The sequence below is a fragment of the Bombina bombina genome, chromosome 6, assembly GCF_027579735.1.
Source record: "Bombina bombina isolate aBomBom1 chromosome 6, aBomBom1.pri, whole genome shotgun sequence".
In the NCBI taxonomy this organism is placed as follows: domain Eukaryota; kingdom Metazoa; phylum Chordata; class Amphibia; order Anura; family Bombinatoridae; genus Bombina; species Bombina bombina.
The window spans coordinates 999260050-999274473 of NC_069504.1; positions in this window are offsets into that span (position 1 = coordinate 999260050).

Genomic DNA, 14424 nt, shown 5'->3' on the forward strand with positions numbered 1-14424 from the left:
GTAACGACCCAAAAAACTAACGCCAGCTTTTTTCTGGCCGCACCATAAAAAAACCTCTGGTATCGAGAGTCCACATAAAGGCTGCGTTAGGCTCCAAAAAAGGAGCGTAGAGCATTTTTAACGCATCTTCAACTCTCGATACCAGAGTTGCTTACGGATGCGGCCAGCCTCAAAAACGTGCTCGTGCACGATTCCCCCATAGGAAACAATGGGGCTGTTTGAGCTGAAAAAAAAACAAACACCTGCAAAAAAGCCGCGTTCAGCTCCTAACGCAGCCCCATTGTTTGCTATGCGGTAACCCTTCCTACGTCTGCACTTAACACTCTAACATGTACCCCGAGTCTAAACACCCCTAACCTTACACTTATTAACCCCTAATCTGCCGCCCCCGCTATCGCTGACCCCTGCATATTATTATTAACCCCTAATCTTCCGCTCCGTAAACCGCTGCTACTTACATTATCCCTATGTACCCCTAATCTGCTGCCCTAACATCGCCGACCCCTATATTATATTTATTAACCCCTAATCTGCCCCCCACAACGTCGCCTCCACCTGCCTACACTTATTAACCCCTAATCTGCCCACCGGACCTGAGCGCTACTATAATAAAGTTATTAACCCCTAATCCACCTCACTAACCCTATCATAAATAGTATTAACCCCTAATCTGCCCTCCCTAACATCGCCGACACCTAACTTCAATTATTAACCCCTAATCTGCCGACCGAATCTCGCCGCTATTCTAATAAATGTATTAACCCCTAAAGCTAAGTCTAACCCTAATACTAACACCCCCCTAAGTTAAATATAATTTAAATCTAACGAAATTAATTAACTCTTATTAAATAAATTATTCCAATTTAAACCTAAATACTTACCTGTAAAATAAATCCTAATATAGCTACAATATAAATTATAAGTATATTATAGCTATTTTAGGATTTATATTTATTTTACAGGTAACTTTGTATTTATTTTAACCAGGTACAATAGCTATTAAATAGTTAAGAACTATTTAATAGCTAAAATAGTTAAAATAATTACAAATTTACCTGTAAAAGAAATCCTAACCTAAGTTACAAATAAACCTAACACTAGACTATCAATAAATTAATTAAATAAACTACCTACAATTACCTACAATTAACCTAACACTACACTATCAATAAATTAATTAAATACAATTGCTACAAATAAATACAATTAAATAAACTAGCTAAAGTACAAAAAATAAAAAAGAACTAAGTTACAAAAAATAAAAAAATATTTACAAACTTAAGAAAAATATTACAACAATTTTAAACTAATTACACCTACTCTAAGCCCCCTAATAAAATAACAAAGCCCCCCAAAATAAAAAAATGCCCTACCCTATTCTAAATTACTAAAGTTCAAAGCTCTTTTACCTTACCAGCCCTTAACAGGGCCCTTTGCGGGGCATGCCCCAAGAAATACAGCTCTTTTGCCTGTAAAAAAAACATACAATACCCAAGCCCCCCAACATTACAACCCACCACCCACATACCCCTAATCTAACCCAAACCCCCCTTAAATAAACCTAACACTAAGCCCCTGAAGATCATCCTACCTTGTCTTCACCATACCAGGTTCACCGATCAGTCCAGAAGAGCTCCTCCGATGTCCTCATCCAAGCTCAAGCGGGGGGCTGAAGAGGTCCATGATCCGGCTGAAGTCTTCATCCAAGCGGGCCAGAAGAGGTCTTCCATCCGATTGAAGTCTTCATCCAAGCGGCATCCATCCGGAGCGAAGCGGCAGCATCCTGAAGACCTCCACCGCGGAACATCCATCCTGGCCGAGGACTGAACGACGAATGACGGTTCCTTTAAATGACGTCATCCAAGATGGCGTCCCTCGAATTCCGATTGGCTGATAGGATTCTATCAGCCAATCGGAATTAAGGTAGGAATATTCTGATTGGCTGATGGAATCAGCCAATCAGAATCAAGTTCAATCCGATTGGCTGATCCAATCAGCCAATCAGATTGAGCTTGCATTCTATTGGCTGATCGGAACAGCCAATAGAATGCGAGCTCAATCTGATTGGCTGATCGGATCAGCCAATCGGATTGAACTTGATTCTGATTGGCTGATTCCATCAGCCAATCAGAATATTCCTACCTTAATTCCGATTGGCTGATAGAATCCTATCAGCCAATCGGAATTCGAGGGACGCCATCTTGGATGACGTCATTTAAAGGAACCGTCATTCGTCGTTCAGTCGTTGGCCAGGATGGATGTTCCGCGGTGGAGGTCTTCAGGATGCTGCCGCTTCGCTCCGGATGGATGCCGCTTGGATGAAGACTTCAATCGGATGGAAGACCTCTTCTGGCCCGCTTGGATGAAGACTTCAGCCGGATCATGGACCTCTTCAGCCCCCTGCTTGGGCTTGGATCAGGACATCAGAGGAGCTCTTCTGGACCGATCGGTGAACCTGGTATGGTGAAGACAAGGTAGGATGATCTTCAGGGGCTTAGTGTTAGGTTTATTTAAGGGGGGTTTGGGTTAGATTAGGGGTATGTGGGTGGTGGGTTGTAATGTTGGGGGGCTTGGGTATTGTATGTTTTTTTTTTACAGGCAAAAGAGCTGTATTTCTTGGGGCATGCCCCGCAAAGGGCCCTGTTCAGGGCTGGTTAGGTAAAAGAGCTTTGAACTTTAGTAATTTAGAATAGGGTAGGGCATTTTTTTATTTTGGGGGGCTTTGTTATTTTATTAGGGGGCTTAGAGTAGGTGTAATTAGTTTAAAATTGTTGTAATATTTTTCTTATGTTTGTAAATATTTTTTTATTTTTTGTAACTTAGTTCTTTTTTATTTTTTGTACTTTAGCTAGTTTATTTAATTGTATTTATTTGTAGCAATTGTATTTAATTAATTTATTGATAGTGTAGTGTTAGGTTAATTGTAGGTAGTTTATTTAATTAATTTATTGATAGTCTAGTGTTAGGTTTATTTGTAACTTAGGTTAGGATTTCTTTTACAGGTAAATTTGTAATTATTTTAACTATTTTAGCTATTAAATAGTTCTTAACTATTTAATAGCTATTGTACCTGGTTAAAATAAATACAAAGTTACCTGTAAAATAAAAATAAATCCTAAAATAGCTATAATATAATTATAATTTATATTGTAGCTATATTAGGATTTATTTTACAGGTAAATATTTAGGTTTAAATTGGAATAATTTATTTAATAAGAGTTAATTAATTTTGTTAGATTTAAATTATATTTAACTTAGGGGGGTGTTAGTATTAGGGTTAGACTTAGCTTTAGGGGTTAATACATTTATTAGAATAGCGGCGAGATTCGGTCGGCAGATTAGGGGTTAATAATTGAAGTTAGGTGTCGGCGATGTTAGGGAGGGCAGATTAGGGGTTAATACTATTTATGATAGGGTTAGTGAGGCGGATTAGGGGTTAATAACTTTATTATAGTAGCGCTCAGGTCCGGTGGGCAGATTAGGGGTTAATAAGTGTAGGCAGGTGGAGGCGACGTTGTGGGGGGCAGATTAGGGGTTAATAAATATAATATAGGGGTCGGCGGTGTTAGGGGCAGCAGATTAGGGGTACATAAGGATAACGTAGGTGGCGGTCGGCAGATTAGGGGTTAAAAATTTTTTTTCGAGTGTCGGCGATGTGGGGGGACCTCGGTTTAGGGGTACATAGGTAGATTATGGGTGTTAGTGTACTTTAGAGTACAGTAGTTAAGAGCTTTATAAACCGGCGTTAGCCCAGAAAGCTCTTAACTACTGACTTTTTTCCTGCGGCTGGAGTTTTGTCTTTAGATGTCTAACGCTCACTTCAGACACGACTCTAAATACCGGAGTTATAAAAATCCCATTGAAAAGATAGGATACGCAATTTACGTAAGGGGATCTGCGGTATGGAAAAGTCTCGGCTGGAAAGTGAGCGTTAGACCCTATTTTGAGTGACTCCAAATACCGGCGGTAGCCTAAAACCAGCGTTAGGAGCCTCTAACGCTGGTTTTCACGGCTACCGCCAAACTCTAAATCTAGGCCACTATTTGCTATTGCTATAGCTGGTTCCACTTGCAGTATTACACTAGGAGGCGCCTTCTTTTGTGATCTATATTCACAGATACTCCAGAAATTAAAAGTGAGGGCAAAACATTTTTTCTGCAGAAACTGTACATTTTCTGCAGTGAGATCTATCATCGCAGTATGTTCTGCCTTGGTTGTGTACATATGTATGTATGTGTTTATATGTGTATATATGTTTGGAAATACACCTGGCATGGCACGCACGTTGTGTTTGCTAATCCAAGTTTATAATTAAAAAAGGCTAATTCATCATTAGAATCCCCTTTTGAAATTATGTTAGCACAGGTTAAAACTGTTTTGCTGATTACAGAAGCAATAAAACTGACCTTCATTAGACTAGCTGTGTATCTGGAGCATCAGCATTTGTGGGTTTGATTACAGGCTCAAGATGGCCAGAAATAAAGAACTTTCTTCTGAAACTCATCAGTCTATTCTTATTCTGAGAAATTAAGGCTATGCCATGCAAGAAATTGCCAAGAAACTGAAGATCTTGTACAACGCTCTGTACTACTCCCTTCACAGGACGCAAACTAGCTCTAACCAAAATGGAAAAAGAAACACAAATACGTCAGAGTGTCTAGTTTGAGGAACAGACACCTCACAAGTCCTCAACCAGCACCCTCATTAAATATTACCTGCAAAACCCCAGTATCAATGTCAACAGTGAAGTGGTGAATCCGGGAAGCTAGACTTCTAGGTAGAGTTGCAAGGAAAAAGACATATCTCAGTCTAGCCAATAAAAATAAAAGATTAAGATGGGCAAAAGAAAACAGACACTGGACAAAGGAATATTGAAAACAAGTGTTATGGAAAGACAAATCTAAGTTTGAGGTGTTCAGATCACAACTGAGAACACTCATGAGATGCAGACCAAATGAAAATATGCTGGAGGAGTGCTTGATGCTATCTGTCAAGCATAGTGGAGGCAATGTGATGGTTTGGGGGTACTTTGGTGGTGGTAAAGTGGGAGATTTATACAGGGTTAAAAGAACCAAAAAGAAGGAATGCTATAACTCCATTTTGCAACGCCATGTCTTACCCATTGGACAGCGCTTGATTGGAGCCAACGTTCTCGTACAACAGGAAAATTAGCCAAAGCACAGCTCCAAACTATGCAATAACTATTTAGTGGAGTGGTCAGTCACCAGATCTCGACCCTTCTGAGTTGTTGGGGGAGCAGCTTGACCGAACGGTAAGTTAAAAGTGCCCATCAAGCCAATCCAATTTGTGCGAGGAGCTTCAGGAAGCATGGGGTGAAACTCTCTTCAGCGCACCTCAGCAAATTGACAACTAGAATGCCAAAAATCTGCAAAGCTGTAATTGCTGCAAATGGAGGATTCTTTTGACAAAAGCAAAGTTTGAAGGACACAATTATTATTTCACTTGGTGTGTGTGTGTGTGTGTGTGTGTGTGTGTGTATATATATATATATATATATACACAGGGAGTGCAGAATTATTAGGCAAATGAGTATTTTGACCACATCATCCTCTTTATGCATGTTGTCTTACTCCAAGCTGTATAGGCTCGAAAGCCTACTACCAATTAAGCATATTAGGTGATGTGCATCTCTGTAATGAGAAGGGGTGTGGTCTAATGACATCAACAGCGTATATCAGGTGTGCATAATTATTAGGCAACTTCCTTTCCTTTGGCAAAATGGGTCAAAAGAAGGACTTGACAGGCTCAGAAAAGTCAAAAATAGTGAGATATCTTGCAGAGGGATGCAGCACTCTTAAAATTGCAAAGCTTCTGAAGCGTGATCATCGAACAATCAAGCGTTTCATTCAAAATAGTCAACAGGGTCGCAAGAAGCGTGTGGAAAAACCAAGGCGCAAAATAACTGCCCATGAACTGAGAAAAGTCAAGCGTGCAGCTGCCAAGATGCCACTTGCCACCAGTTTGGCCATATTTCAGAGCTGTAACATCACTGGAGTGCCTAAAAGCACAAGGTGTGCAATACTCAGAGACATGGCCAAGGTAAGAAAGGCTGAAAGACGACCACCACTGAACAAGACACACAAGCTGAAACCTCAAGACTGGGCCAAGAAATATCTCAAGACTGATTTTTCTAAGGTTTTATGGACTGATGAAATGAGAGTGAGTCTTGATGGGCCAGATGGATGGGCCCGTGGCTGGATTGGTAAAGGGCAGAGAGCTCCAGTCCGACTCAGACGCCAGCAAGGTTTAGGTGGATTACTGGTTAGGGCTGGTATCATCAAAGATGAGCTTGTGGGGCCTTTTCGGGTTGAGGATGGAGTCAAGCTCAACTCCCAGTCCTACTGCCAGTTTCTGGAAGACACCTTCTTCAAGCAGTGGTACAGGAAGAAGTCTGCATCCTTCAAGAAAAACATGATTTTCATGCAGGACAATGCTCCATCACACGCGTCCAAGTACTCCACAGCGTAGCTGGCAAGAAAGGGTATAAAAGAAGAAAATCTAATGACATGGCCTCCTTGTTCACCTGATCTGAACCCCATTGAGAACCTGTGGTCCATCATCAAATGTGAGATTTACAAGGAGGGAAAACAGTACACCTCTCTGAACAGTGTCTGGGAGGCTGTGGTTGCTGCTGCACGCAATGTTGATGGTGAACAGATCAAAACACTGACAGAATCCATGGATGGCAGGCTTTTGAGTGTCCTTGCAAAGAAAGGTGGCTATATTGGTCACTGATTTGTTTTTGAATGTCAGAAATGTATATTTGTGAATGTTGAGATGTTATATTGGTTTCACTGGTAAAAATAAATAATTGAAATGGGTATATATTTGTTTTTTGTTAAGTTGCCTAATAATTATGCACAGTAATAGTCACCTGCACACACAGATATCCCCCTAAAATAGCTATAACTAAAAACAAACTAAAAACTACTTCCAAAACTATTCAGCTTTGATATTAATTAGCTTTTTGGGTTCATTGAGAACATGGTTGTTGTTCAATAATAAAATTAATCCTCAAAAATACAACTTGCCTAATAATTTTGCACTCCCTGTATATATTAATATATATATATATATATATATATATATATATATTTATATATCTGTGTGTGTATACATGTGTATTTATGTTCATATGTGTATATATGTATACTGTATAGAAGCATATATACACACAAAAAAATACATATATACACATGTATGTAAATATATACGAACATATAAATGGTAGCGCACTCCCACTCACCAAATAATCAATAACCATGGTGCAAAAGTGATGATTATAGATTAATTCAATAATTGCACTCTCTGGATTTACCGCACAGCAATCTTTATTCTGCTGTGATGTTTTTGGGCATTCACCTGAGCGGTAAATCCAGAGAATGCAATTATTGAATTAATATATATATATATATATATATATATATATATATATATATATATATATATACAGTATATATATATATATTTATATATTTTTATATATATATATATATATATATATATATATATATATATAATCCCAACAATCAGCTGCAAACCAGGATTTTCATCAGATCAAAGTCAAATTTTATAGACGTTTCTGGAATATAAACATTCCCTTCTTCAGAACAAAAAACAAGTGTCAAATAAAATGCTTTTATAATGAACAAATGAATACCTCATAAAACATTTCCTGTGACCAAAAGGCGCCAAACCTAGTCTCCAGACTGTAACATACATCAGTATGTAAAATCATATAACCGGACGTGGATCTCTGCCTCACTTCCGGGTAAGGGAACACATTATGTACCAATATAACTAGAAATATAGAGTGTGCATCTTAATATATGATATAACATATTATAAGCAAGCAAATTCAAACCACTTGTGTACTATGAATTATAATGTTGTGTTGTTGCGTCACCGGAAGTTATACTCTGTTCCACTTCCGGTGCACGCCAGACTCTTTTAATTGCAATTTTACCTAATCAAATAATACGTACAGAAACTAACAAACATGTGTTTCTTAGTAAACTCAAAATGTTACCCAATATGTATACATAATATCATATTCATACTCGTGTGATGCTGAAGCCCAATGTTTATCACATATCACATCTGGTTTAGATGTAAATATGGAAGTAGAATTATTTAGCTTCCGAGTTGTGTCAAACAGTGTTAAAATCATTACCAAGCTGAAACTACAATCTCACGGCAATTAAAATTAAATATGCTGCACCTCTTTTCAGTTATGTCTCCTCTATGAGATGATAAGGTATAAGTACATAATGTTTAGTCTGGAATGAGATATAATCTTGTGAATAAACCACCTCCCTAAATGTACATTACTATCCAATATATGCTTCTATCTTCTATCACAGTCAATAGGCTATGTATAACATCATATATACATAAGTGGAAAACTTGTATAAACAAACAATCTTTCTGATCCTATACTATATTGTTACTGTACTCTTGGATATTGACATAGGCAGTTAACTCCTAGGACTGTATTCTTCATCTCCTAGACTATATGTGACTATGCTTTGTGTTGCTATGACCTTTCTACTGCGTGTTGAGGTTTTATTTTGGGGAATAACCAAACATATGCCCATACATGTATGGATACATCTTGCCGCACATACTATGAGCACCTGTGTCTAGGTCAAGGGCACCCCAAGGTCACTGACCTTCAGGGGCCCCTGTCCTGTCTCTCTTGTCCTAGTCTTCCCTGATCAACTCAACATATATTGCAGTATTACAGAAAAATAAGGCAACCAAAATCAGGCATAGAATTAAGTCCTTTAGGAGAAATAGTGTCCAATTTTTATATACAGACCGCTTCTCTTCTAAACAGTAATTTATTCCTGTCTCCTCCTCTTGGAGGACTAGGGATGTGATCAATCAGTATGATCTTTACTGATGATACTGGATGTTTCGTTTCCATCCAGTGCCGTGCTACTGGTTGGACCCAATTGGCCCTGTTTAAATGCTTGTCGCATCGCCATTTGATTATTCACCATACGTTCTCGTATAGCTCCTTGGGTCTTTCCAACATAATACTTCCACAGGGATAAATCAACATGTATATCACATGTGTAGTCATACATGTAATAGAATGACGTATCATGTATGTCTTATAATTATGTGGATGACTGCATTTCCTGGTAGTAATTATTCCATTACATGTAGTACAATCTGAAAGCATTAATTTTTTGTATTTACACTTTTCCTGTAAATTCAAATTATAGCATTGTACACTGGCAGAGTCCATGGGACCCATGTTGCTCTTCAATAATTTCTCCGTTATGACTCATCGAGTCACATGATTACTGTACTGAACTCTTTGAGTCATTTTCAGCCTGCAAGTTAGGACATGTTTCTGCATGTTAGGACTTGCTTTCTTAGCTTTTTAAGATTTGTTATACTTTCCTGACTTGGTGGTGTAGTTTCATCATGGCTCGTAAATGCCTCAGTAATGAAGAAATATTTAGTTTGTTGAACTCAGATTCTGAAGAAGATCAACATGCATCAGATTACGAGCCATCGGATGACAGAAACAAAATTGATGACTTCCTTGTAGAAGACAACTTGGATTCTGATGATAGCACCGTCACAGCACCTACCACCCAAGCCGATTTGCCATCTTCATTTGCGAATAGAACTATTTACTATTCAAAAAATAGGAATGAAAAATGGAATTGTGTGCCTATCTACAATCTACAAATCAGAACGAGGCATTTGAGAAACACCAGGTGCCAGCCGTTTTGCAAAAAGACAGACAGACACAATCGATCATCATTTGTGCTTTTTTCACGGAAACCCTTTGTTGAAACAATCTGTAAATGAACCAATAAAGAATGTTCAGCTGTATATGGAGCGCAATGGTCTAATCTAACTACAGATGAATTTTCCAAGTTCATTGCTGTACTCATTTTGATCATTGCCTTCAAGGGTAAGAATGAAGAATTGTCTCATTTATGGAGCAGAGAACATGGCTGCCAAATATTCAACAAATCAATGAGCAGAACTTGCTTTCAGAACACTTCCAAAGTTCTGAGATTTGATGATGCTGCTGCTAAATGACAAAACCGTTCTACTGATAAATTGCAGCCCATTCAAGAATGCTTCGATTTGTGGGTAAAAACTCTTTCTGAAGCATTTGTTCCCGGAGAGTTGATGACAGTTGATGAACAACTAGTAACCTTTCATTGTTGTTGCCCTTTCAAACAATATATTCCATCAAAGCCAGGGAAATATGGCATAAAAATATGGGCAATATGAGACAGTAGAACTTCCTATGCATACGATATGCAGGTGTACACCGGCAAATGTCAAGACCAAGGAAGGGAAGTAAATCAGGGGGAGTGAGTGGTAATGGATTTGTCTCAAGGAATATTACATTCTGGAAGAAACATCACTTGTGATAACTTCTTCACAAGCCTGGAAAAGAAAATTACAGTTGTTGGAACAATTCGTAAAAACAAAAAAGAACTGCCACAAGAATTTGTGACCACAAAAAAAGAAATGTCTACTCTACACTGGTTTCCAGAAAGACATGATGATTGCATCATACTGTCCCAAGAAAAACAAAGTTGTTATCCTTTTGAGCTCTATGCATTCCCAATCTACTGTTCAAAATCAAGAAGACAAAAAATCAGAGATAATTCAGTCATACAATGAGACAAAAGGAGGCGTCGATACGTTGGATCAGATGGTTCATACTTACAGTACTAAACCAATGACCAGAAGATGGCCAATGGTTATATTTTATAACATGTTGGATGTAAGTGCTATCAACGCCTACATTATCTGGATGTCACTAAAACCAGACTGGAATGCAGGTAAATCACACAAAAGAAAGGTTTTTCTTACACATCTTGGGAAAGCACTGGCTGGAGTATCTGAGGGGCCTGACGTTCCTCAACTTTCTACCTCTACCTAACAGCAAAGACAGAAAAACTCATACAGTGTGTTGTGGGTGCAAAAGAAATGTCAAGAACATCTGAAAGTGGTGTGTTTGAACTGTGCACAGTGAAACTTTTTGATCATACTTTTCTAGCTACCTATGCCCTACACCTACAATCAAATTAAAATTTCATGTTTCTCTCAATTGACAATTTCTTTATCATTTTTATCGTTATCTGTGAATTTATGTACAAAATAATATAAGATGAAATACTCTTCACAGTGCTCAAAATATGGAGAATACACTTATTATCACCAAATGAGTAAGCATTTCTTAATATTTCATGGTTATTTAATATTTTACTAGCTAAAATCATAATCAAAATTCATAATTACCCTCTTTCACAATAAAAATAATTATACTAAAACTTGATGCAACAATTATTCATTATATGTACCAAACTATAGTACAGGACCCATTGAACCCTGGCTGTGCAAGGTGGTACAAAAAAAGAAAACAGTAGACCGAGGGTTAATAGGATCAGTTTGAACAAGAAGATCTCATAGATTGGATGTTCCTCTTGTAACCTACCATAGGGGTGACTTGTCGTGCAAAATGTAATTTAGGCTTGGATGCCAAAATATGCCAGTATTCCCTGACTAATTGTCCCAGTTTAGCCAGGTTGGTGGCAAAGGTAGTGATCATGATGATATTGTCCTCCTTGCTTTTATTTGTTTGTACCATTAGTAGTACATCCTGTGTCAAGTCTTTGAATTGCTCAATGACTATCACTCATCTGTTTCTTGTAACCCTGTTGTATGAATTTATTCCTCATCTCATATAGTTGTTTGACCCCCTTCTCAGTTTTAGAATTGTTTCTGATAGTTCTAATGAGTTAAAATTGAACTATCCCCTTGCTTAATGATGGGTTATAACAACTAGCAGCTCTTAGCAGCAGGTTACGATCTGTGGGTTTTGTGTAAAGTGTAGTTTCTAATCTGTCATTATTTTTGCTAATCATCAAGTCCAAGAATTGTACTGCATTGGCACTATGTGTCATTTTAAACCCTACTGTTGTTTCAGTATTATTGTATTGTTGGAACCACTGTTGTAGACTGTCTTGGTTCCCCCTCCATATTAAAAATATGTCATCGATGTATCTCCTGTAGAAAACTACCTGAGATAAAAAAAAAAATCTTTGTATTATTCAACACATTTGTATCATTATCATTCGTGTTTGCCTCTTGGATGTATGTAAAGCAATATAATTTATGTTATGGGTTATTTTATTCATTTTTCATATGATATGGTACCTCAAATGTTGTGACATTCTACTATAAATGTGATGTAAACTCAATTTATCCGCTCTTGCAATACGTGTAAAATAACTCAGCTGTTATGCTTAAGTTGTAATCATTAGTGGATTACAAGATAAAAAGAGGGCGCCTTAAAGTGTAGTTTGTCTACATAAAGTGAGAGGAAACAACGGTAATATATATGCACTTACCAGATGTATATGCACCGTACAATGACCGATGCAAAAGAGCAGACTAGCACTCATACAGTGGCTAGTACACTGAAGCCAGTCTCGCCGATGCTGTTCTCCGCTGCAAACAGGAGCTGCACAGCTGTTAATGATGATTGAAATATTCTGTTTCAAAACGGTGAAGCAGTAAAAAGTGAAGGACAACTTCCAATATTAAAATATATTAAATGCTTTATTGTAATAACGCGTTTCTCATTCAATATACTGGTTGTTTCTTCAGGTAATTAAAAGCGAATATGAAACATTTACAAAAGGTAACATTATATACACTTGCGGTCAATAAAAATGGAAGTTGTTGTCATGATCCGGTGTACATGCGCTCAGGAAACAGACCCTCGGGGCAGTGGTAGGGATTTGAAGACACCGACCCCTGACCCGGGGAAGAGTATCCTGGACGTGGATAGATGATATTCTGTGATTCATAGTTGCTAGAAGTTATTGAAGAATTAATGGAGGGTGCAATATTTGTTTACAATATATTCTGGCTTCACTGTGAGTTATAATTAGTTAACAGGAGTAGCTGCAGGATTCAATGAGAGAAATATATAGCAATGTTCAGGCTCCAAAGTAAACGGGTAGAAGATTGATACTTAGATGCAAACTAAGGTTTGTTGTAGGTTCACAGTACATAATGTTTTATAAGGTTGTATGTCAGGGTTAAACACAGCACCACAAGTGATAAACAGGTTGCAAGTCTTAGGCATTAATTACTGTTTTGTGCATATATATGCAAACCAAGGTTTGTTGCAGGTTCACAGTTCATAATATTATGTAGAGCTGTATATCAGTATAAGCAGACTAACACAAATGAGACAAGTTTTAAGTCTTAGGCATTAATTACTGTTTTGTGCATGTATATGCAAACCAAGGTTTGTTGCAGGTTCACAGTTCATTATATTATGTAAAGCTGTATATCAGTATAATCAGAGCAGCACAAGTGGTAGACAAGTTACAAGTCTCAGGCATTAATTACTGTTTGATCAAACTAGGTTTGTTGCAGGTTATTTCAGCAATGACAACTAGAAGCACAGAAATAGTTATAAAGTTCTGAGTAAGATGATGTTATTGTAATTAGAGAGTGATGGTAAGCAAAAGCATAGTTGATTTATAATAAAGTTCAGAGATTGTTAAGTAGCTGTGTCCAGGAAAGAGAATGGAGATATTTTTGATACTTGTGGTTTGATGATATTTAGCATAGGTAAAAGAAATTGCTGTATCTTGGAATAGTTGGTAAGTTCAAGCAGGAAACTGACACAAGCCTCTGTTGTTCAGGATCACACTTCAATGTTAATGCAAAGCACATTAGACCTGAGAAGGCTTAAAAAGAGGCTGAGGTAATCAGGTGCATGAATGATTAATCAGGCAGGCAAGCAAGCTGAATGTGAATACTGCCCAAATGCAGCAGTCAGAGAAGGAAGTCTTAAAGGGATAGTGACATTAGGCTGATATATGTTACAGTTGTCACTAATTTAGGAACCAATGGAAAACCCACCGGCATATTCAAACAACAAGAAGTATAGAGATCATTACATAGATATTTTAACAGGTGTCGCACACTATATCCTTAAATACTATCTTGAAGTTAGTTTCACACAATCCCATCTGCGTATAGATATTACCAATCAATATATGCTATCAACAATAATGGAGTTTTTTAACACACTACACTGCTATGATCCATACTGATGTGAAAAATAGACTTGCTATCTTTGCACATCGTTTTAAAATATATAAAAATATTATTTTGTTAATATATCACTGAGAATATAGAACCAATTGAATTGGCTCGAATATATTATAAAATACAAAAATATAACAGATTTCAAAATTCTCACAAATAGATCTTTCTAATAAATATGTTCATTTTATTAGAGCCCACGATTATAAGGGGAAACACAGTAGTACCGGATTTGTTTTTTTAAAAAAGTTATTGAAAAATTGCAAGTATATCTAGGGAGTGTGAGCT